Here is a 23,229-nt window from a genome sequence, read left to right as displayed (position 1 = left end):
TCTAAGGACACAATTTGTAATTTTCATGAGTGTAAATGGGTGATTCTACAAACGAAGGACGAAAATCAAGAAAATTTGGACACAACATTTTTTTCTCATTTAAGGTCTGAAAAGTATTTTAACTTCAAGTTAATGGTACTAATAAAGACATCCATAAATGGCCAGACAAAATATTAAATTTTACAAAAGTTATGGTTATTTATAAACAATTTATCCAGAGAATTAAAATCGTGTCAAGAAAATTCACATTAACATAAAAATTAATGAATAGATTTTTATAAAATTGGTTACTCGGGGGTTTACGGGGTTGCTGATTAAGAATCCAATGTCAGTTTTTCAAAATTCAAAATGGCGGATCCAATATGGCGGACGACTTTTGAAAAAACTGAACGTATTCGTCTAAAAATCGTTACCCAGGGGTTTTTGAGGTCGCTGATTAAGAATCTAATTAAATGAATTTTAAAAAAATTGTTCGATTTTTATTAAATTTGATTTTGTAAAATATATTTAAACGTTAAATAAGTTATTAACCTAGAGGAAAAGTTAGAACTAACAATTTACAAGTTACCACCATTTTCGCAACTTTTGAATCAGATAGTTCAAGATTATTTAAAATACGGAATACTTGATGCATACGGAAATTTCCGAGGACTGAAAAGAAATTGAGTACCCGAAAAAATCGAATACTAAATACTTTGAGTACACCTCTAGTTTTTAACGTTAAGTTTAATTTTGAATTTACTTTTTAATAATTTATTAATTTATTTTTATTTAATTTATTTAAGTAATTAATAATTAATAATAATAATAATAAATTGTAATTAATTAATTATGATTATTAAAAATTATTTAAAATTTATTTATTTATTTTTATACATGTGTTACGTATGACTTTGTAAATCTTTATATTTACATAGAAACAACGTAGTTTAATTGAATTATATAGAATCCATTTCATAATTTTGCCTTGTAACCTAAAAACACAATTATCGTTCTTACACAAAAATACATATTTATTAGTAACACCAATAAATTCCAACATTAAGCAAAACTCTGAACAACCCACTTTTAATCAGGTAATTAGCACAATTAAATTAAGCAAAGCACATTTTTCCTTTTTATGTTAATATCGCAAGGCAAGATTTCTTTCAATTATTTGTAAATTATTGCACAACAACGAAGTGGTCAAAATCTAAATTTCACAAGTACCAAATTCTGCAAGCTGTCAGAATAAACTGCATTGAGGATTTCCCCACCTAATTGTCAATCAATAAAAAGACTTGACAAGGGAAAATCTGGGCAGTTTTAATTCAGGCAAAGTACCTGAACGTGATATATATATTGTGAGTCATTAAGACTAAAGAATTTTTATCCTTTTGTGAATTGAAGGGCGTAGTCCCCATTTATTGTAAAACAGAAATATTGAATTGAGATTAAGTCCACTTTAAAGAATATCAAGTTTGAAGCTAAATACGAGTAAGAGAAAAGGAAGATTGCTGCGATATAAATACAAATAAAAGAAGCAAACATAACGATTAAAAGTGAGTAAATAATTACACATTACACTCATATACACAAATCAATTTTCAAAGAAATACGTAAATTTTCATAAGTTGATTTCATGAGATTTTACTAAAAAGAATATTCACATTCTTTTTTTATTATAATTTATATTTTAATCCCAGAACATTTATATATTGGAAAATTAAAGGTTTATAAAATATATGTAAATCTGATAATTAAATAAATATTAATTTAACCAATAATTTCTATTCTTATTAATTGTAACTACACAATTGATATCAATAATTGTGAGAGTGGAAAAGTCCCCTACCTATTCAAATTTATTTAATTTGCTGAAGAGCATTTTTCGTTATCACGACAGATTTAAATTGATAATAAAATAATTTATCTATTTTACTTTTATTAAATTAAATCCTATTCGTAACAACATGTATGAACTATAAATATAGTAGTAGAACTAAAAAACATAATTAAATTGTTTAAACAAATTGTAAAAACAATGGTTAATTTGAAAAAAGTTGACCTCGGATTGGTAATAAGCGAAACAGAAAATCACCGAGTAACGATTTTCAGACGAATATGTTAAGTTTCTCCAAAATCGTCGGCCATATTGGATCCGCCATTTTGAATTGAAAAATTTTAAAAGCTGACATTAGGTTCTTAATCAGCAACCCCGAAAACCCCCAAGTAACGATTTTTACGAGGATTAATAAAAGTCATTGGTTTAATTAATTTTGGTTGTAATTTAATTAATAATTGTTTATAACAAATTACGGATGGTCTATTTGTTTCTATAAGCACAATTTCACAAATCATAGAATTGTAAAAGTAAGTTCAAGTGTCTAATAATAAAGAACTACTTTGATTTTAGTGGGCTAAACTTTATTCATATAAAAAAATACTTATTCCATTTGTTTGTTTATGTCAATATAATTATTTATGCGAAATGAAAATTGAAAATTCAGTTATAGCGATTTCTTGCAAATTTAATTAGGATTATTTTAAGACCAGAAAATCGAACAATAGTTGAAAATTGTTAGTTTTACGCTATTTTTAGTGATATAGTATACATCCTATCTCAAAAGTGCCAGACGAATGAGAACCAGACGAATGAGAATTTGGCATTTTTTGTTTAAAAAAATAGAAAAATAACATTAAATGAAAAAATCCTTCAGTACTATCTTATAGAGAATAATAATCTACAGAACATAAGTCTATAGAATAACCAGAAAATAAAATATTTTTTTAAAAAATGTATGCCAGACGAATGAGAATTTGTCTGGTCACAACACAATCTCCGTCACAAATTGAGAAATCTTGGTTAATAGATTAGAAGATTCAATAAAACCCGATTGGTATCACATTTAGTTTAGTTTGATTAACAACTACAACGAACAGTCACTTCATCAGAATGTTGATTTTTAATAATTTTTACATTTTTTGCACTGCCAGACGAATGATAAAAAATTCAGGGGACAAACTTCGCGAAGATATTTTATAAATAAGATATAGAGAAACGTCATAATTATTTTCATATTAGTAATCTACAACTATTCAAAATTACTAATTCAGTATGAAATTTCCGCAAAACATTTGAAAAGTGATATTTATTCTCAATATGAACTGTCATTCTCCCAAAGGGACATGCCAGACGAATGAGAATTTAGCACTATAATGTGTATTTTTTGCAAAAAAAAATTTTTTTTCATCGGTTTTTTTTCTGTGCCATAATAGAAACCATTAAGATTTACAATTTCCATTAAAAGTAAAATTATTCTTTCCAAAATTAATATACAAAACATGCTTCAGACATCAAAATTCCCTCTTTTGTAGAATCACCCAAATACTTGAAAAAGTTTGCCAACTTTTTTGGAAAAAAGTGCTGTGATCCTTTTAAGACACATGTAAAAAGCGTAACTAGAAATTTACGAGCAGTTACTAAGATAACTGAACATGAAAAATTTACTTTAATACCCGGTACATCCATTTGCACACAATGTAGAAAAAAAATAACGATAATTCATGAAGAAACTGTAGAAGAAGAAGAAACAAGAATGGATAAAAACGACTCCGAGTATTTTCCTGAAGAAGAAAATAATATTAATACGTATTTAAATCTAGTATTGTCACCATAAAAAATGATTAAATTAAATCAAACTCAAAGAGAACGAAAAGTCGAGAATGCAACTACGGAAAATTTGTGTGAATTTAGGGGGATAATTAATAAATCTTCAGGATTAAGACTGGAAGCTCCTATTAATAATGATTTGACTCTTGACATTCAACAACTTGCAAATGATTATTTACATCTTTTAGAACAATTAAAAATAAATTGGTGTAATAATTTGGAAGAAAAAATTAAATTTTTGAGTTTTCAACCTAAAAAGAAATAATTAAAAACTTTTATGAAGACCAAGAGAATAGTGGAATTTGCCCAGGCATAAAAGATTACATTTCAATTCGTAATGAACAAGCAGGAAGCAAAGAAAAGAAGCAAAAGCGTTCACTTCTTTTTTCTTTAAAGGAAATATTCGATCATTTTAAGAAAATTAACCCCGAAATCGAAATAGGCTTTTCAAGTTTTGCTGCATTGAAACCAAAATGGTGTATTTTTGCTGGATCATCTGGAACACATTCTGTATGTGTATGTTCATTCCATGAAAATACGTTTACTTCTTTTTTCTTTAAAGGAAATATTCGATCATTTTAAGAAAATTAACCCCGAAATCGAAATAGGCTTTTTAAGTTTTGCTGCATGGAAACCAAAATGGTGTTTTTTTGCTGGATCATCTGGAACACATTCTGTGTGTGTATGTTCATTCCATGAAAATATAAAATTGATGATTATGCCATTAAAAACTAGTCACGATTACAGACACTTTTTAAATTATGCTTCTTGTGATACTGCAAATGAAGCATGTATGTTGGGAAAATGCAGTAAGTGTCCTGATCTTCAAATTGTACATGGAAACATTGAAAAGTATGTTAGTGATGGAGTGCAGTTGAAATATAAGAAATGGTTGAGTATGGATAAGACCTGTGATTTAATAGATATCGTGCAAACATCGGAAGAATTTGTAGATACTTTAGCATAAAATTTAATTGAATTAAAAGAACATCACTTTATAGCAAAACGTCAAGCGGAATTTTTAATGAAAAGAAAAGGGGATTTGATTGAAAACCTGGAATGTTTAGTATTATGCGATTTCGCTCAAAATTTGACATACATAGTTGAAGATTCCATCCAAAGTCACTTTTGGCTTAACAGTCAGGCCACTTTGCACCCTTTTGTAGTTTATTACAAAAAGGGCAGTAAAATTGAATCGACTAGTTTTTGCGTTTTATCCGACACTTCAGAACACTCAACATCAGCAGTACACGCTTTTCAAATTAAATTAATTGAAAAATTAAAAGAAATATTGGCAAGCTTGGAGAAGATTATTTATTTTTCTGATAGCGCTGCAAGCCAATATATAAATTTTAAAAATTTTATTAATTTAAGTAATCATAAAAATGACTTCGGCGTTGATGCAGAATGGCACTTTTTTGACACATCTCATGGAAAAAGCCCATGTGATGGAATCGGAGGCACAGTGAAACGTCTAGTCAGAAAAGCGTCCTTACAAAGAATTGGTGGAAAGGAAACGATTATGTGTTTGGAAGATTTGTTTAAGTATTGTGTCGATAAAATCGAAGGAATTACTTTTATTAAAGCAGAAGACAAAGAAGTTACAAGAGTCGATAAAAAATTAAAAAATCGTTACAAATCAGCTGCAACAATTTCTGGGACAAGGAAATTGCATTGCTTTATCCCTTATTGTCATCCGAAACTATTAAAACCAAACACGTGTCGGAATCAGCAAAAATGTACAAATTACAAAAGAAAGTACGTTGGAGTTAATTTATAATATAATATATATTTTAATTTATTAACATTTATTAATATAAAATAACTTTTCAATAATATATAATTAACTGGTTGAGATACAGTTTTTCTAAAATGTATTTTCTATTTTGACATGGTACAATTGGGAAAATTTGCCCCTTATATAGGGGAGAGTGGGTCAAGACGGGGTACTTAAGGGTTAAAGCGCAAAAAAACGAAAATTATCGAATATATACTTTATTATTATTTTTAATTATCATCTTTGGGAATCAGTCTTTCGTAAAAAAGGCGTACAAAGGCCATCTGTTTCTTAAAAAAGCTTATAATTAATAATATTGAAAAAATTGCAAATCTCCCCATCTTGCCCCACCGGCGGGTAAGATGGGGTACCCGTAGGGGTAAGATAGGGTACTCAAGAAAAAACCTATTTCTGTCGACAAATTTCACAAGTAATGGTTGCATCTTCATATTCGTCATCGACACCAGCACAACTGCAGTGAGCCCATTGGCCGCAGACAGAACAAGCAGCCCAGCCTTCATTTGAGTCTAAATAATAACCATTACAATAGAGACAAGGTGTTTTTTCTACTTTACCATCGGTAATTGATGATTTAACCTTACAAGCTTTTTTCTTTTTGATCACTTTTATTGTATTCAGTCTTGATTTAAGTAGTTTTCTTAACTTCTCTTATTTCTCTTTTCTTTTGCTTAATTTGTGTACCCCGTCTTGCCCCACTCTCTCCTACCCTATCTTGCCCCCACCTACGAAATTGAAGAAAAAGGTTAATTACTACAATTTACGATTCAACAAAGAAAAAAAACATATGCTTCCCTTCTTCTGTAACCCTAGCCAGTTAGAAAAAAATTTAAACAGTTCATTAACTGTTATTATTAAATAATAAACACCTCCTAAAAAAGTGAAAAAATGATAAGAAAATTGTCGAAAACAGTTTTTTTAGTAAAACAGATAAAAGATTTGTTCTCCTGGCTTTTAGGTTTTGTAAACAAGAAACTATCGTCTCGGTGCAGTATTATGTAAAATATAATTGCGATTGGTTAATTCGTTTGTTAAATAAGGCCGGTACCCCGTCTTACCCGCTACCCCGTCTTGCTCCACTCTCCCCTATTATATACACATTTTGAAATTCAAAATTGTTAAAAAACAAATTTGTAATTGCAAAACTTGATTTTTAAACCTTCCTTTTTTACTAAAAATTAACAAAAAAAATTAGAATGCGAAAATTCATGCTTAAGAACGTTTGGTGCATATCTCAAGCGCGTTTACGTGAGATCGATATCTGTGCACCTCGAAACAAAAAATTCGATATTTCGGTTACTTTTAAAGTCTCCAGGGATTTTTTATTGCAAAAAATTCTAGAGAAGATAACGACAAAATGAAATCAAAAATTTTTTTTACTTTTTTTCCGGGCAAATTTTGGATTTTTTTTGTTTAATATTGCACTTTTAATTGTTAGATAATGAACTATTATTACCTAAAATATAAACAAAGTCTAACTAAATAGATAAAAGTTATTTGTTTTTCAAAAAAAATTTACTTTAATGTTTAATGCCCGGTAAAATACACAATTTTGAAAATTTTTAAAAATCTTTTGTCATATAACACTACCTTTATACCAAGTTTCACAAAAATCGAAAGACCCATGACCAACTTTGATTTTTTTGAGAAAATTTGACCCACCTGTAAATAAAAGAAAATGTCAAATTATACATAAAGATTTCGAAATTTGAAGGGAACAGTAGGTCAGAGGGAATTTTATTGTCAATTTTTGACGTGTACGTCAAAACTGCCCTTAAAATTGACCTAAATTTTGAGAGAATACCAGATCAGAGGGAGATTTCTCGTCAAATTTTAACCCAAGTAGAAATGTCCGGAGTTAGGACGGAGTTAAACACCGACATGGTACTGACTCAGTACTGACCGTCGGTACTGACTTTCGGAACCCGATCAGTACTGGGAGTATACTGACTCCAATACCGAATCAGTACTATGTCGGAGTTAGAAAAGTTCTAAAATCAGTACTGGCAGAAAACTGGCTTAACACTAAATCAGTACTGCGAAGGAGTTAAAAAAACAATCAAAATTTGTTATAATGTAATTAAACATTAAACATCGTTTGATTTATTAACAATTAAAATATTTGCAAAGATTTGTAAAAACATTATTCATCAACAATAATATCAAACATTTTATTAATTTATTATTAACTAATAGATATATTTTAATAATATAATAATAAATTATTATTAATTAATTATTTTTTGAATTATTACGTATTATTAATAATAAAAAAAATTTTATTTTTTAAAGCTGTATATATATTTTTATTTATTTATTTAACAAAAATTTTTCTTAAATAAATTTTTTTTATTATTATTTTAAGAAATAATTAGATTATAAATAATAAATAAATAATTATATTAATAATTTTTACCATATTATTATGATGTATCTATTAATTACTACATAGTGACTTGATAAAATGTATATAAAGATATATGTATAATAATTTTTCTTGAAATAAATATAATATGCAGTGGATTTATTATTAAAGCACTGTATATATCGGTCCCACAATTCAAAAGGAAGTTTATGCGAGATAACTCCCGAGCTTGCGTGGCTATGCGGTATGTGTATTCGACTTGCGTCCTCGAGGTCTAGGGTTCGGTCCCCCGTGCGTGCGATATTTTTCCGTCTTAGTTTTAAGTGTTTTGTGTATAATTCTTAACAGTGTTACATAAAGTATAAGTTTAAATAATTAATAACCAGTAATAATAATAATTTAGTCATTAATTTAAATAAATAAGATTTAAATAAATAATGAAAAAATAAGAAAAATATTTTTTTAAAACTTATTTTAATAAAAGGAATTCTAATAATTAATTAATAATAATTAATACTAATAATAATTATTAGTATTCAATAAATTACTCCCCATGCTTTAAAAATTAAATAAGGAGCTTATACTGACCGCCGGTAAAAATCAGTACTGGACAGCGTTACCAGCCAGGGTTTTCCCAGTACTGACTTAGTATTGGAGTCAGTACTGCAATACTGGCAGTCAGTACAAGATCAGTACTATGCCAGTATTACATTTCTACTTGGGAACTTGTAGGAAAAAACTGCCCTTAAAATTGACATTTTAAAGACAGAAAATTAATTTTAATAAAATTTTTAAAAATAGATGTCAGTTTATAACATCTTTTACTGATTAAAAACTTAATATTAAAATTTAGGTTAAACTTCATTTAACCTATAGGTCGAAAATTTCGTCAAATTCTAATATAAGGGAACGACCTCTTGAAGGATCCTAATAAATTTGCTTTTTTGATGTGTAGGTTAAAAAATATGTCAAATTTGACCTAAATTTTGAGGAAATGTCAGGTCAGAGGCAGTTTTCTCTACAAGTTTTACGGTGTAGGTCAAAACTAACCTTAAAATTGACCTAAATTTTTAGGGCAGAGGGATTAATATGTCAATTTTTGACTTGTAGGTTAAAACTGCCCTTAAAATTGACTTAAATTTTGAGGGCAGAAGGATTAGTTTGGCAATTTTTGACCTGTAGATTAAAACTGCCTTTAAAATTGACCTAAATTTTGAGGGAATTGTTTTTGAATTTTTGACGTTTAGGTCAAAACTGCCCTTAAAATTGACCTATATTTTGAGGACAGAGAAAATTGTTTGTCAATTTTTGTCGTTTAGGTCAAAAGGGCCCTAAAAATTGACCTACATTTTGAGGGTAGAAGGAATTGTTCGTCAATTTTTTACCTGTAGGTTAAAACTGACCTTCAAATTGACCTAAATTTTAAGGGCAGAGGGATTAGTTTATCAATTTTTGACCTGTAGGTTAAATCTGCCCTTAAAATTGACCTAAGGGAAATGTTTGTCTATTTTTTACATGTAGGTTAAAACTGCCCTTACAATTGAACTAAATTTCGAGGGCAGAAGTCATTGTTTATGAATATTTGACGTGTAGGTCAAGACTGACCTTAAAATTGACCTAAATTTTGAGGGCAGAGGGATTAATTTGTCAATTTTTGACTTGTAGGTTAAAGCTGCTCTTAAAATTGACCTAAATTGTGAGGCGAGAGGGATTAGTTTGTCAACTTTGGACCTGTAGGTTAAAACTGCCCTTAAAATACCTGACCTACATTTTGCAACAATTAAGGGAGACCGGGGCTAAACCGGACGAATTTGGTCTTTGACCGAAAAACTCATAGAAAAAAATATTTTTTGCTAAAGAGTAATATACCGTTTTGAAGCTTGTTCCTTCATCTACAAATCGCACTTGTTCGTTTTTAAAAAACTACAGTAGCTTTGGTGATATATTGCTTGGAAGATGACTATCTCAAAAACGAAAATCCCAAAATTGGTGGGGCTAAACCGGACACCCCATTGGGCTAAATCGGACACGGCAAATTAATTAAAGAGAGAGACACAAATTTTCGTTTTTTTTTGTAGAAAATTTAAATCAATTCTTTGTTTATTTATTTGTAGGTAGTTCTATTCAAAGAATATAATATAAAATGTAAAATAGGTCATTAATACAATATAGAATGAATTATAGTTTTCAGACTTGTTTGATTTAAGCAGCTCGCTTGCTAATTCGTGTTTTAAAATAAATTCTGTATTTATTTATTGATAAAGTGGTTCTATGCAAAGAATATAATATAAAATAAATTATAGTTATTCGCAAATTTGATTGTTTTTTATCACGACGTCCGATTTAGCCCCACACCGTTATCGAATAATTACACTGAGAGAAATGGATAGTCAGATTTTGATGTTAAAAAGATGATGTTACACGATACTATCATTATGCTACTGCCAACCATCACAGATGCTAAAAAAAATATAGTTATGCTACCCCGTACTACCAAGATGTTACTCCTGATGATATTGATGGTAACGGTGACTATCTAGATAGCTGTCTGTATTGGCAATAAAAATTACCACCGCGGGCTCGGTGTCGCTAGTGTTTTACACCAAAAATGGACGAAATGGGTGTACAAATTTAAAAAAATATAAACTTATATTGTTACTTTTCTGTTTTAATTTTAAGTAGTTTTTCAATAAAAAGATAAATAATGACCAACAATCTTAACAAATATTTCTTAAACATTAGAATACTTTAAATATTAACATTTTTTGCAACCTTGTACACCCACAGTAGCCATTTTTTTTAGTTCACGTTATGGTCACTATGTGTCGCATTGCAATTTTAAATCCCCAATACGTAGCATTAAAGATGGTCACCCTAACCACAATTATGTTACCCACTACTATAAATTTCTCTCCGTGTAACCTGCAATAAATTTTTTATTCTTAACGTTTTCCATTAAACTTTTTTTCTACTAAACTCAGTACACCTTCAGCTAATCAAAAAATTGCCATATGATATGTGCACTTTAATTATAACGATAAAAACCCAAAAAAATAAGAAAAAAAAATTTTACTTTTACTGTGCGTAAAACGACATTTTCATATATTAACAGCAACTATTATTACAAGAAAAATGATATTTCCCTGAAACCTCATGCAACATATGCATTACGAAATATTGCGTTCACAGGTTATTTACATTATTTGAAATTCTTCATGGTTTCGGAAATATTTGACTTGTCCGGTTTAGCCCCAGTCTCCCCTATAATACATTTATTACAATAAGAGTTTAAGAAAGTGTGTTTTTTACCAATTCTGCGCCTGAAAGTCCTCTTAAATATCAAAATTTTTGCAGTCAAGAATAATTTTTACTATTACATCTTGATTAACAGTTTTTTTCAAGTGTCGGATGCATAATTTTGTTTCTTTTCGACAAGAGTTTTCATTATCTGGCAAAATTTAAATCATTTACTGCTTTGATTATTCTTTTTGCTTTAATTGAAACTGTTTAAATTATGATTCACTAACAAAAGGAATAATGTTTTAATTGCGTTCAATCTTCATTATCGTATTCAGTTTCCATTTTAAGGTTTATTAAAAAAACACAAACTATGACTGAATAATATTGGCTGAGGACTTTACGAGTAACATATTTGTAATGTCTTTGGGACCTCAGCAGTTTTCTCGCCCAGCTACATAATTTGCGATAATTATGCCCTGGAAAGGTATGATTGAAGGTCGTCCGGGAATCAATATTATTAAGGAGGTGGGGCGTGCTTCAAGTTGATGCATAAAGATTTATGATTTTCCATTATACTAAGACTGAGCCCAGTTATGTTAATGTTTGCATCTCTTAAAGGCACAAAAAGTACATATGCGACTCTGATAATTATATCATTAAAGATAAATTATTATACTGAGATTTTGTAAGTAGGTCGATTTGTCCAATATAATTCATTCATAGTTTTTTGCAAATATATATTTTTCATTTCCACTAAGACAAAATCGATTAATGTCGTTTATTTTAATAAATTATTCTTTGTTCTTTTACAAAATATTACGCGATGATTACTTAAAATTCAATTTTAGTTAGAGGATTGACCTTACATTTTTTCGCACGAAACGTGCTTTGAATGTGTCCGTCAACCCTTTTTACTTTCTAAAACTTCCTTTATATCTCGATAAAGAAATAAAGTCTTTTAATATTCTTTGATAATTTTTTTCTTTATAATTTACACTACGTGCTTCGACAACATTGCAATTCAATCTAATGTACAGGAAAAAAATCGAAGGAAATACGATCAAGTTCGTTCTCTTTGATATATTTTATAATATGACGATCGATTTCACGGAATAAATTTTTTTGTTTAAATTCAAAGAAAATGAATTTGAAGTTTTCGAGAGGTAAACATAAATTTTGGATTTGAGCTTGAATTATTTATGAAAATGCATTCATAATTTAAGGTTTCTTACCACTTTACACGCTTGAAAATGAAGCTATTTTCTAGAATTTTTTTACGATTGCTATGGATTATATTGATTTGCATCTTTTTTAGTTCAATAAATGCACTCCTTAACTTTATAAAAAAGCTTATTTTATTAAAAAAATATTATTTACACTACCGTCCAAAATTATCAGGACGATTACATTCGACTCTATGAAAAGACATGCCATCACTTTTTCAATCATATCTCGGAAATAAAAGGAGATACAAGAAAGAATTAAATACGGTTAGAAAGCTGATTAAATTTTGCGTAAAATAAGCCGTCTTTAAAGTCATTTCGATAATTATTTTTTGAGTTGTAGAGTGAAAAAGAAATAAAAAAAATTATCAAATTTTCTCATTTTTGTCTCTTGACTTCAACTTTTTCAAAAATCTAAAAAAATTTAGATAAATGTTTTTTAAAAACACAGAAATCTTTGTTAGAATTTCAGCTTTAAAATAAGCCTTCGAAAATTAAAAAAGGTTAATGCGTCTTCGATATATCATTAAAAATGTGAAGCCGTGTTTTGACCGATTGGTGCATTGAAATTCAACAGTGACGACTCGATTCTGGCTTCGCGCGGCAGCGAATGAGAGAAAACAGGGACGAATTTATGCTGGAGAATAATAAATAATGATTTTTCACGAGTAATATATAAAGAAACTCAAAAGTTCATCGTACCCCCGCAAAAATTCGTTCCTGTCTTCTCTCTCATTCGCTGCCGCGCAAAGCCACAATCGAGTCGTCACAGTTGAATTTCAATGCACCAATCGGTCGAAACACGGCTTCACATTTTTAATGATATATCGAAGACGGATTATCCTTTTTTAATTTTCGAAGGCTTATTTTAAAGCTGAAATTTTAACGAAGATTTCTCTGTTTTTAGAAAAATTTTATCTAAATTTTTCTAAATTTTTGAAAAAGTTGAAGTCAAGAGACAAAAATTAGAAAATTTGATAATTTTTTTTATTTCTTTCTCACTCTACAACTTAAAAAATAATTAACGAAATGATTTCAAAAACGGCTTATTTTACGCAGATTTTAATCAGCTTTCTAACGGTTGTGGGCACGCTCCGGTTGTGGGAACCCCTACGTAAACTTCGATGGCAAGCAGACTTTACTGATCTAAGTATTGCAAGTCGTGTTCGTTGACAATACGGACTTTTCGTATTGATAACGAAACAAATATATGCATTTGTGTAATAACTGTGAGCATAATAAAGAAAATTTGCATTAAATTAATAAAAAAGTAATTTTGTATTGTTTTCGAAGAGCAACATATGTGACGATCCACGAGAAAAGGGACCTTATGACAAGAGTAAATAAGGTCCCTTTTCTCGTGGAGCGTCACATATGGGTGTAGATTCGTTCAGAAAAATAGGGTTTAATTTTTTTTTGCAGTGTTGTCATTATATTTTGTGATTTACCTTCGTGTTTAACCAAAATCCTGCATCACAAAATGTGTTGGTCTTTTTAAAAAATGACTCTCATTCCCGGTTGTGGGCACCTTTATGTTAAGGAGACTCTACCATCTGACAATGATGTGGACTACTGTCTCATCTATCTAAACTTTCTGCCAAGGAATGTGACAGCCGCAAACTCCATTAAATGCGATGAATATAGTCGTTCAGTGCATTAGAAGTGCGTTATGGTATGCGTACTAGCTACTAATCATGCAAGCATTATGCTTTTGTTAGCGATGAGCATAGTGTGAAAACGTGTCATCATTTTTGTTCTTTATCCCGGCAAAGTCTCTTAAAATAAAGAAACTTTCATTTCTTCTTTATTTGTGTTGGTTTCCTTTAATATTTTTCCATTTTTAGCGGATTTTTCAAGGGTGCCCACAACCGGGTACAAAAATTTTTTTGTCAAAAAATTTCTATTTCACTAAATTTCTAATAAAACTTTTTTATTTAAAGGAATCAATTTAATTCCTTCACTGACAGTCACCTTAGACCTCTAGCTTTAAATTCGTACACATATTTTTGTATAATATGCACATGGACAAATGTTATGAGGCAAAAACAAAAGGGTGCCCACAACCGGAACAGTTCCCTTACTTTTAGACCTGCTGAAAGTACCGATGCCAGATGCGTAATTGATTTCTCCGGTTAGAAAAATCTGAAACACAAAATTCAAGTTGATTTATGTTTAGTGAGACTGCGAGCTTATCGCCTGAACTAGAAATATTTAAAAATATTAATTTTTACTATTTTTTTAAACCAAAAAACTTCAGAAAAATTAATTTTTGAAAATCTTTGTTTAAATTGCTAGCATTTTGTTATTTAAGAAGAAGCACTCGTCGACGATAATAAAATGATTGCACTCATTGATCCAGGAGCCGCGGAATGCACCATAAAATCATCTCTGGTAACCAAATTAGGACTCGAAATTCGCGAAGAAGAAATTGTTCTCAAAAGTTTTGGACCCCAGCACTTCTTCACAAATTGCCCAGGATATATCATCGCAAGTGTATCTTTAGATGGAATAGTGATACCAAGTGAAAAGAAGGTAAGTTTATGTTTACCTATAGTGAATTCGCAAGACTATCAAAAATTTCATTTACCCCCCCCCCCCTTCAGTTGAAAAATTATCTCTGAAAAGTGACATTGTGATTCCACCCCCTTCAGTGAATTTCGCTAGTGTGGTAGGCCAAAACTCGGATTATTTGGTACCTATCATTAATTTCAATTCGAAACCCCAAGAAATCAAAGCAGGAGTAACCTTAGCTAAAGCTAACATCACCCCCCCCCTCCAGAACCCCTCAAGAAAACATGTGATTGGAAACCAATATTATTATTATTATTATTATATTTATTTGCTTAAGGATATCACATCCATACAAAGGAGTTTGATGCATAGTTTGATTTTTATACTAATCTACATTTCATTCTAAGAACGTACAATTTAACAATTCGTAAATAAAATTGACAACTTTTTTGATTGATAACGGATCTCTATCATTGAACAAGTTCAACCATATGCTTTTAAATTGTTCCTCATCGTTAACCCACCCAATATATTTTTTCTTATTTCAGAGAGAGCCCTACAATTTATAATAAGATGGTATTCATCATAGATCGGTCGTCGTTCCTCGCAATTACTTGGGAACCAATATACACAGAGAACATAAATACAGATAAGGATCAACCCAAGGAATTCATCGAGGAAATGGTATGTATTTTAAATGAATTTTGGAAAGGCGTTGCTAAAAGTATTCGAGAAATCGGTTGTACTAATTTGTTAGAAATGGATATTGTAAAGATACCGAGCAGCAAGCAACAGCCCTTGCGACTCAATTCAAAACTTGGAAACCAACCCCCAGCGAAATGGTTTCTCGTTTTTGACATAACACTGTTATGAACTAGTTTCATAATGAGGTGGCAAGCGGGGAAACGGGAGTGCGCCCTCTGTGAATTATTCTGTACAACCTCAAAAATACTGTGTCGGCACAAAGATTTCATGTGAGTGACACAGTATTTTCCAGTGTATTTGTTCATGCGCAATCTAGTGCTCCTCTGACACGTTGATTTGCTGTGCATACACAGCATTTTGCTGTTGAATCTTCTCTCCGTGTACACATAAAATATGTTTGTGTAAATATCTGAAAAGTCCGCGAACATGAGTCGAAAATATTTCCCAAAATTATGATTCCATTCCTTAATTACTTGTTTTTAGTTAAAAATTTGTGCATAAAAAAACTAAAAAAAAATAATTTAGAATCGATGTTTCAAAACTCCATACAATCCTGAATGTTATTGTGACCATGTTTCAAGGGTACTCTTGCTGTAATGGACCACAGGACATTCGAGCCCATTTTTTACAGCGTGAGTTCAGTGTAAATTGTTTTTCCCCGTTTGGTTTTTCTATGAGAAAATAAAGAGAGATGAACTGGTTTTGACAGGCGAGCATTTGGAGATCGCGCCTTTTTGATTAACCCTTCAATTGCAGTTTCGTAATCAACTTGTTCCTCTTTCGAGAGCCGTGCCGCCCCCTTTGGGGCTTGAGTCCCAATTTTAATTTTTGTTATAAACATACCCAATGCCGAAATTTCAGCGCACGTTGATTTTGGGTGATCACCTGAAAACTTTTTTTTTTAAGAGAATGTTGTCCCGCTACTGATTCAATTTCGGGATTTATTTTCGGCGCTATTAACTATTAGAAAAATACCCATCGCCGGGAAATTGTCCTATAACAATTTCCCGGCGATGGGTATTTTTCTAATAGTTCTTTTTTGATGTCCTTGACCAGTAAAAAAATACTTAATAGACAAGCGAAAAGGCGAATTGGAAAGACTGCTTGTTATAGGTCTAATTATCCTGAAATTCTTCTGGGATTTGAAAAAGAAGAATTTTGCTTTAGTATTTTAACAGAAGTATTTCCGAATATATCCACAAATATTTTTTACAATTTTTTCAGAATTTGGAAATAGTATAATTGAGGCCTTGGATCGAATAACTCGCCCGACGCTCAGAGGAACGCGTAACTGCCAGTCAGTGAGCAGTGAGAGCCTCTGGGTCATTCACTGCTACCCGACTGGTATTAGCCCAGCGGCTGTAGGCAATGTCGACATTGCCCGGGCATTATTAAACATTGTCCTATTCCGGTCATTGACCGTAACACATATAATATTCATTTTGTGCTCGACAACGAGGTTTATTAATCCTCTGTACAGTCGAACCTGGATAAGCGAGAGTTCAAGGGACAGGCAATTTTCTCTCGTTTATAGAGGTTTCTCACTTACAAAGGTCTAAGAGCGATTTCTCTCGCTTATAAAGGTTTATGAATTGAGAATCCGGATGTAGCAACTGACCCTACGCGCTGTCGAAAAGGACTATACCAGTCGGTGAGCGGTGAGCGCCTCTGGGCCTCTCACTGCTACCTGATGTAAAATTAATTTCCGTGTTTATTTATTTTCTTTTTTTCTATTTTTGCGATTAGGACACCTCCCCGTAGTGAAGGCGAGCAACGAATTCTCGGCTAAGTTTCTAGGTTAAAATTACACTACCGTCCGTGAGTATCAGGACGCCCCTTTTTTCATGAGTGGAAAAATGCTTAAAACGTAGAAAATAAGAATGACAAAATTTTTTTGTATTTTTTTTCTGAAAGCTAATGAAATTATGAAAAGACTGACACCTGATCGAAGAATTTTCGTTGACTATTCTGTCAGATACAGAAAAAATACTGGATTTTGCATGCTTTTCGTAATTTTTTAATTTCTCGAAAACTAATTAACTTTTTTTAGCGTTCTTGGTCTTGTTTCAATCTCTATTCAATGTAGAATCTAAATTAATTAATGGTATTGTGATATAAATTTTTCCAAAAAAATTTGAAACCGTAAAAGGAGGATTAAAAAAATTCAAAAAATTATCATGAATATTAAAGTGTCAAAAAGGTCAATGTAAAATATGTTCATTTAATAGATATACTAAAATTCAAAAAAGCTTTTTAATTACTTAATTATTTAATTTTTAAAAAAATATTTTTTTGGTGAAAAAGTGTCAATCTGTTTTTCAAAATTTTGTTATCCGACTTTTACAGTTTCAAATTTTTTTGGAAAAATTTATATCACAATACCATTAATTAATTTAGATTCTACATTGAATAGAGATTGAAACAAGACCAAGAACGCTAAAAAAAGTTAATTAGTTTTCGAGAAATTAAAAAATTACGAAAAGCATGCAAAATCCAGTATTTTTTCTGTATCTGACAGAATAGTCAACGAAAATTCTTCGATCAGGTGTCAGTCTTTTCATAATTTCATTAGCTTTCAGAAAAAAAATACGAAAAAATTTTGTCATTCTTATTTTCTACGTTTTAAGCATTTTTCCACTCATGAAAAAAGGGGCGTCCTGATACTCACGGACGGTAGTGTATGCCTTCATGGCAAAAGTTGAAAAGAAGTTTACGATGCAGAGGAGGGATACCTCAGTATCGGCAATTTGTAAAAGCCTTGGACAAAAATGGTAAATGTTTTGAGTATTTGGCGGAGAAGTTTCCGAAACTGTCTGACGCTAAAATCAAAGAAGGCGAGTTTGATGGGCCTCAGATACGTAAGTTGTTATATGACGAAAAATTTGTACAAACGATAAAGCTTAAAGAAAAAGCAGCCTGGACAAGTTTTAAAGAAGTTTGCTTGGAATTTCAAGAAAGTAAAGAAAGCCACATAATATAGAGAAATTGTAGGAAAAATGGTAGAGAATTTTAAAATGCTGGGATGTTTGATGAGTTATAAAATTCACTTTTTGGATTCACATTTAGATGAATTTCCTAAAAATCTTGGTGATTTCAGCGAGGAACAAGGCGAGAGATTTCACCAAGATTTAAAGGATATGGAGAAACACTAACAAGGGAAATGGAGAAAGAATATGTTAGCGGACTATTGTTGGACGCTAAAAAGAGATATACCAGAGACTAAAACTTCAAAGAAGAGAAAAAGAGCTCCTCTCCGGAGATCATTTAAAACGAAGAGGGTAAGGTACTCAAGACAGAAATTAAGAAATCTGTTCTTTTTTTGTCAGCCATATTGGAACCGCCATATTGAATTTTTATAAACTAACATCATATTCGTAATCAGCGACCCCAAAAACCCCCGAGTAACAAGTTTCACGGAAATCTAAACAATTTTTTTTTAAATCCACCATTTTAGATCCGCCATTCTGAATCCACCATATTTTTTTTTATATATTCAATTCTTATGTTATTAAAGTCACTGAATTCAAAAAGATATTCAGAAGAAGCAAAAATTCAGATTTATTTATAGAAATTAAGTACCCAGTAAAAAAAGCAGTATTGAAAGAGAGCGAATAGTATTGGCGGTGAGTTTCTGCCAATACGTTTTCGCGTAAAAACCGTATTGGGGGCATTCTGCCAATCCTGCAATCCTGGTATTTTCTAGGTTAGCGCTGTGACGTATACTCACAGCGCCTCTAGCTCAAACGTAGAAAGCTCCCTAAATCATGTGGTAATAGATCAACAGTACACACTTAACCCATTAACACCCAAATGTACAATTTTGTGGACCAAAGTTTGACAATATATTTTAACATAAAAACTCAACAGAAAAAATTCTGCAATAGTGATTTCTTATTGGCCAAAAAACACTCTTTCGAATGGCGTTCCAAAAAATTTTATAAATTTATAAAGAAACAAATTACATATGTTTTTTTAAAAAAACATGAAATTTTTAGGTATTATTTTTAGTTTTTCGAATTTTAGTACAGGTATTCGTATTGGAACACATCTAAAAGTCCTAAATAACACGTCAAAAATATATTCCCTATCAGATAAGGGTATTTTGAAAAAAAAATTTCAAAATGGCGGACACAAAATGGCGTCTAAAGTGAATTTTTATTTACAATATCGTAGCCATGTGAACAAAATCGCAAAACTTAAAAATTTGACAGCTAAGTGTTTTTAATGTCCCTGATCACGAAAACAAAGTCAGAGTTTAAAAATTCAAAATGGCGGATCCAACATGGCGGACGAAATTTTTTGAAAATCTGGATTCGCTTGATATTTGTTACTCGGGGGGTTTTCAGGGTCGCTGATTACGACTCCAAAGTCAGATTTTCAAAATTCAAAATGGCGGATCCAATATGGTGGATAAAATTCAAAACGGCGAATAAAATTGTTAAAAACTAATTAGATTTACTTGAAAATCATTACTCGGGCGTTTTTAGATTACGAATCTAAAGTCAGATTTTGAAAATTCAAAATGGCGGATCCAATATGGCGGATAAAATTTAAAAGGCCGAATAAAATTGTTAAAAACTAATTGGATTTACTTGAAAATTGTTACACAGGGGTGTCAGGGTCGCTGATTACGAATTCAAAGTCCATCTGCCATACTGGATCCACCATTTCGAATTTTCTAAATCTGACTTTGAATTCGTAATCAGCGACCCTGAAAACCCCTGAGTAACAATTTGCAAGTGAATCTAAATAGTTTTTAACAATTTTATTCGCCCTATTGAATTTTATCCGCCATATTGGATCCGCCATTTTGAATTTTCAAAATCTAACTTTGCATTAGTAATAAGCGACCCTGAAAACCCCCAAGTAACAATTGAAGGACTACATAAAATAAGGGGACGAACGCGAGGCTTGGAAGGGATACTACCAGTCGGGTAGCAGTGACAAGCCTTGAGCCGCTCGCTGCTACCTGACTGATATTATCCCTTTCAACCATGCGTTCGTACCCTTATTTTATGTAGCCCTTCAATTTTCAGTCAAATCTAATCAATTTTTAATTAAGTCATCTGCCATATTGGATCCCTCATTTTTAATGTTCTAAATCTGACTTTGGATTTGTAATCAGCGACCCCGAAAACCTCCCGAGTCACAAATTTCAAGCGAATCCACAGATTTTCAAAAAATTTCGACTCTGACTTTGTTTTCGTGATCTGGGACATCAAAAACACTTAGCTGTCAAATTTTCAAGTTTTGCGATTTTCTTCACATGGCTAAGATATTGTAAATAAAAATTCACTTTAGACACCATTTTGTGTCCGCCATTTTGAAATTTTTTTTCGAAATACCCTTATCTGATAGGGAATATATTTTTGACGCGTTATTTAGGACTTTTAGATATGTTCCAATACGAATACCTGTACTAAAATTCGAAAAACTAAAAATAAAACCTAAAAATTTCATGTTTTTAAAAAAAAACGTATGTAATTTGTTTATTTATAAATTTATAAATTTTTTTGAAACGCCATTCGAAAGAGTGGTTTTTGGCTAATAAGAAATTACTATTGCGGAATTTTTTCTGTTGAGTTTTTATGTTAAAATATAGTGTCAAACTTTGGTCCAAAAAATTGTACACGGAAAAAAAAAGTTCACGAATCTCTCGTGAACTAGTATATCACTTTTGGATGGGACACAAAATTCTTGAAAATCAACAAACACAGTTCGTCAAAATTTCATCAACTCCTTCACTAGAAACATAGTAAGGTTCCGAACTTTTCGTCAAAGTTAACGAAAAATTCGTGAACTTTTAAAAAATGCTAAAAACAAGAAAAAATAATTTCCAGACACTACTTTTTTATAGTATTTCACTTTATTTGATAACTTGACGCCTATTACGCACCCAACTACACAGAATACACAATTTTATCGCCATTAAAATTCGTAATTCGCTTCACGGGATTCGAACCTAGTACCTATACCCTATAACATAATATTTCTAACAACTAACCGCCACGGCTAAATCTAGATACACTGTCCTTCGACAAACGAAACGATTAGCTTTGTCTGCTGTAAAACTCAGGACCGTGCAAAGTAGAAAAAGTCCCTTATCGTAACTTTTAATTCATTTTATGAATTATTTGTTTCACAAAGGAAATTAGCAAACAAAAATATTCACTAAGTAATAAAAAACACTGATTCTAAATAATAACTTTCATCAAAGAATTTTCCCGAATGTAAACACCGATGACACCGACTGAATGATGAATGCTTGATCAGCCATATTTGATGCGCATTACGGACTGCGCATACTACTGACACTCGCGAGTTCACGATTTTTTCGTGAACTTGTACCTCTACTTTTGACGAACTACTCTTCATTAACAGTTCATCAAAAATTCATTAACTTTGTTTCAGTTTTTCGTTGACGTTCGCCATTTCTAATCAAAAGTGAATGAAAATTTTGAAATTTTGTGTCCCATCCAAAAGTGATATACTAGTTCACGAGAGATTCGTGAACTTTTTTTTTCCGTGTACATTTGGGCGTTAATGGGTTAAGTCGAGTCAATGAACGTAAAATCGAAAGATTCAAAAGGACAGTATTGACGGTGAAAAAGCAGGATTAGCAGAATGCCCCCAATACGGTTTTCACGCGAAAACGTAATGGCAGAAACTCACCGCCAATACTATTCGCTCTCTTTCAATACTGCTTTTTTACTGGGTAAATTTCCATAAAAATCAGTTTCTCAAACTTCACCCCCCCCCCACCAAGCCTGTAAAAAGAGAACACGAACTAACTTTTAGGTCGGACAATGTTTTTCTCTTTAGATACACCTTAAGAAAGAAAACCTACCACATGGCAGTCCTAAAAATCCAAATTTTTTATTGTGTGCCGGTGTTATTTACTCCATTAACGCCTGAAATCTAAAATTGTGCTCTTTCTGAATCTAAAATTAAAAATTCATTTTTTCATAACCACAATTACATATGGCAGTTTAATTGTCAAAAAACAAAAAGAAATTTCTATTTTTCAAATTTTATATTTTTTTCACCTAGAAAAAGTGTAAGAATATAATTTTCTTCTTAACCAAAAGTGCATAAAAGTTGTGCACTTTAAAGTTGTGTAAAGCAGATATGAGAATTTCAAGATGGCGGACCTAATATGGCGTCAAATCCATTGCAAAATTTTCAAGTTCATGAACATATTTTACTATTCACCAAAAAGTCGTTGGATTTGCTTAAATTTTTTGACATAAGGGTTATTTGGGCAGCTGATTACGAATCTGAAGTTGAATTTTCAAAATTCAAAATGGTGGATTTAATATGGCCGATGAGGATTTTTATTTTCGTCTAATTCAGTTCAAATTCGTTACTCGGGGGTTCTAACCCTTTAACGCCCAAATGTGCTGATTTTTAACTTCGGTTTCAAGCTCATAATATTAAAAGGAAAAAAAATTATTAAAAATTCTACAAGGACATATCCATACGTTTTTAGGGTCGCTCTTTCGAATGGCATGGTCAAAATTTCCAAAAACTGACGATTAACTCTTTTTTTAAAATACTCAAAAAATACAAGATTTTGAAAAGAAATTTTTTTTTCATATCGAATTTTATTTGTCATGTCGATTTTTCCAAAGGTATAAAAAACGCGTTCCCGATAGTTTTAGTTTAAAAATATGCTTTGCGTTTTAAGATTTTTCGTATTTTTTTATTCAAAATGGCGCCTGAAAGTAAACAATTTTCC

The 23,229-nt window shown here is 31.1% G+C and overlaps 1 long non-coding RNA gene across 1 annotated transcript in view; it reads right to left on the bottom strand.

Moving 5' to 3' along the window:
- LOC122502396 overlaps positions 1-23,229 on the bottom strand; it is a 44,886-nt gene that overhangs the window by 8,405 nt on the left and 13,252 nt on the right. Inside the window, exon 2 of the long non-coding RNA XR_006301634.1 lies at positions 14,357-14,417. This is a non-coding gene — a long non-coding RNA (uncharacterized LOC122502396). The remainder of the gene's footprint in view (positions 1-14,356; positions 14,418-23,229) is intronic.

This window comes from Leptopilina heterotoma, unplaced genomic scaffold (assembly GCF_015476425.1).
Source record: "Leptopilina heterotoma isolate Lh14 unplaced genomic scaffold, ASM1547642v1 Lhet_228, whole genome shotgun sequence".
In the NCBI taxonomy this organism is placed as follows: Eukaryota; Metazoa; Arthropoda; class Insecta; order Hymenoptera; family Figitidae; genus Leptopilina; species Leptopilina heterotoma.
This window is presented reverse-complemented; position numbering and strand designations above follow the sequence as displayed.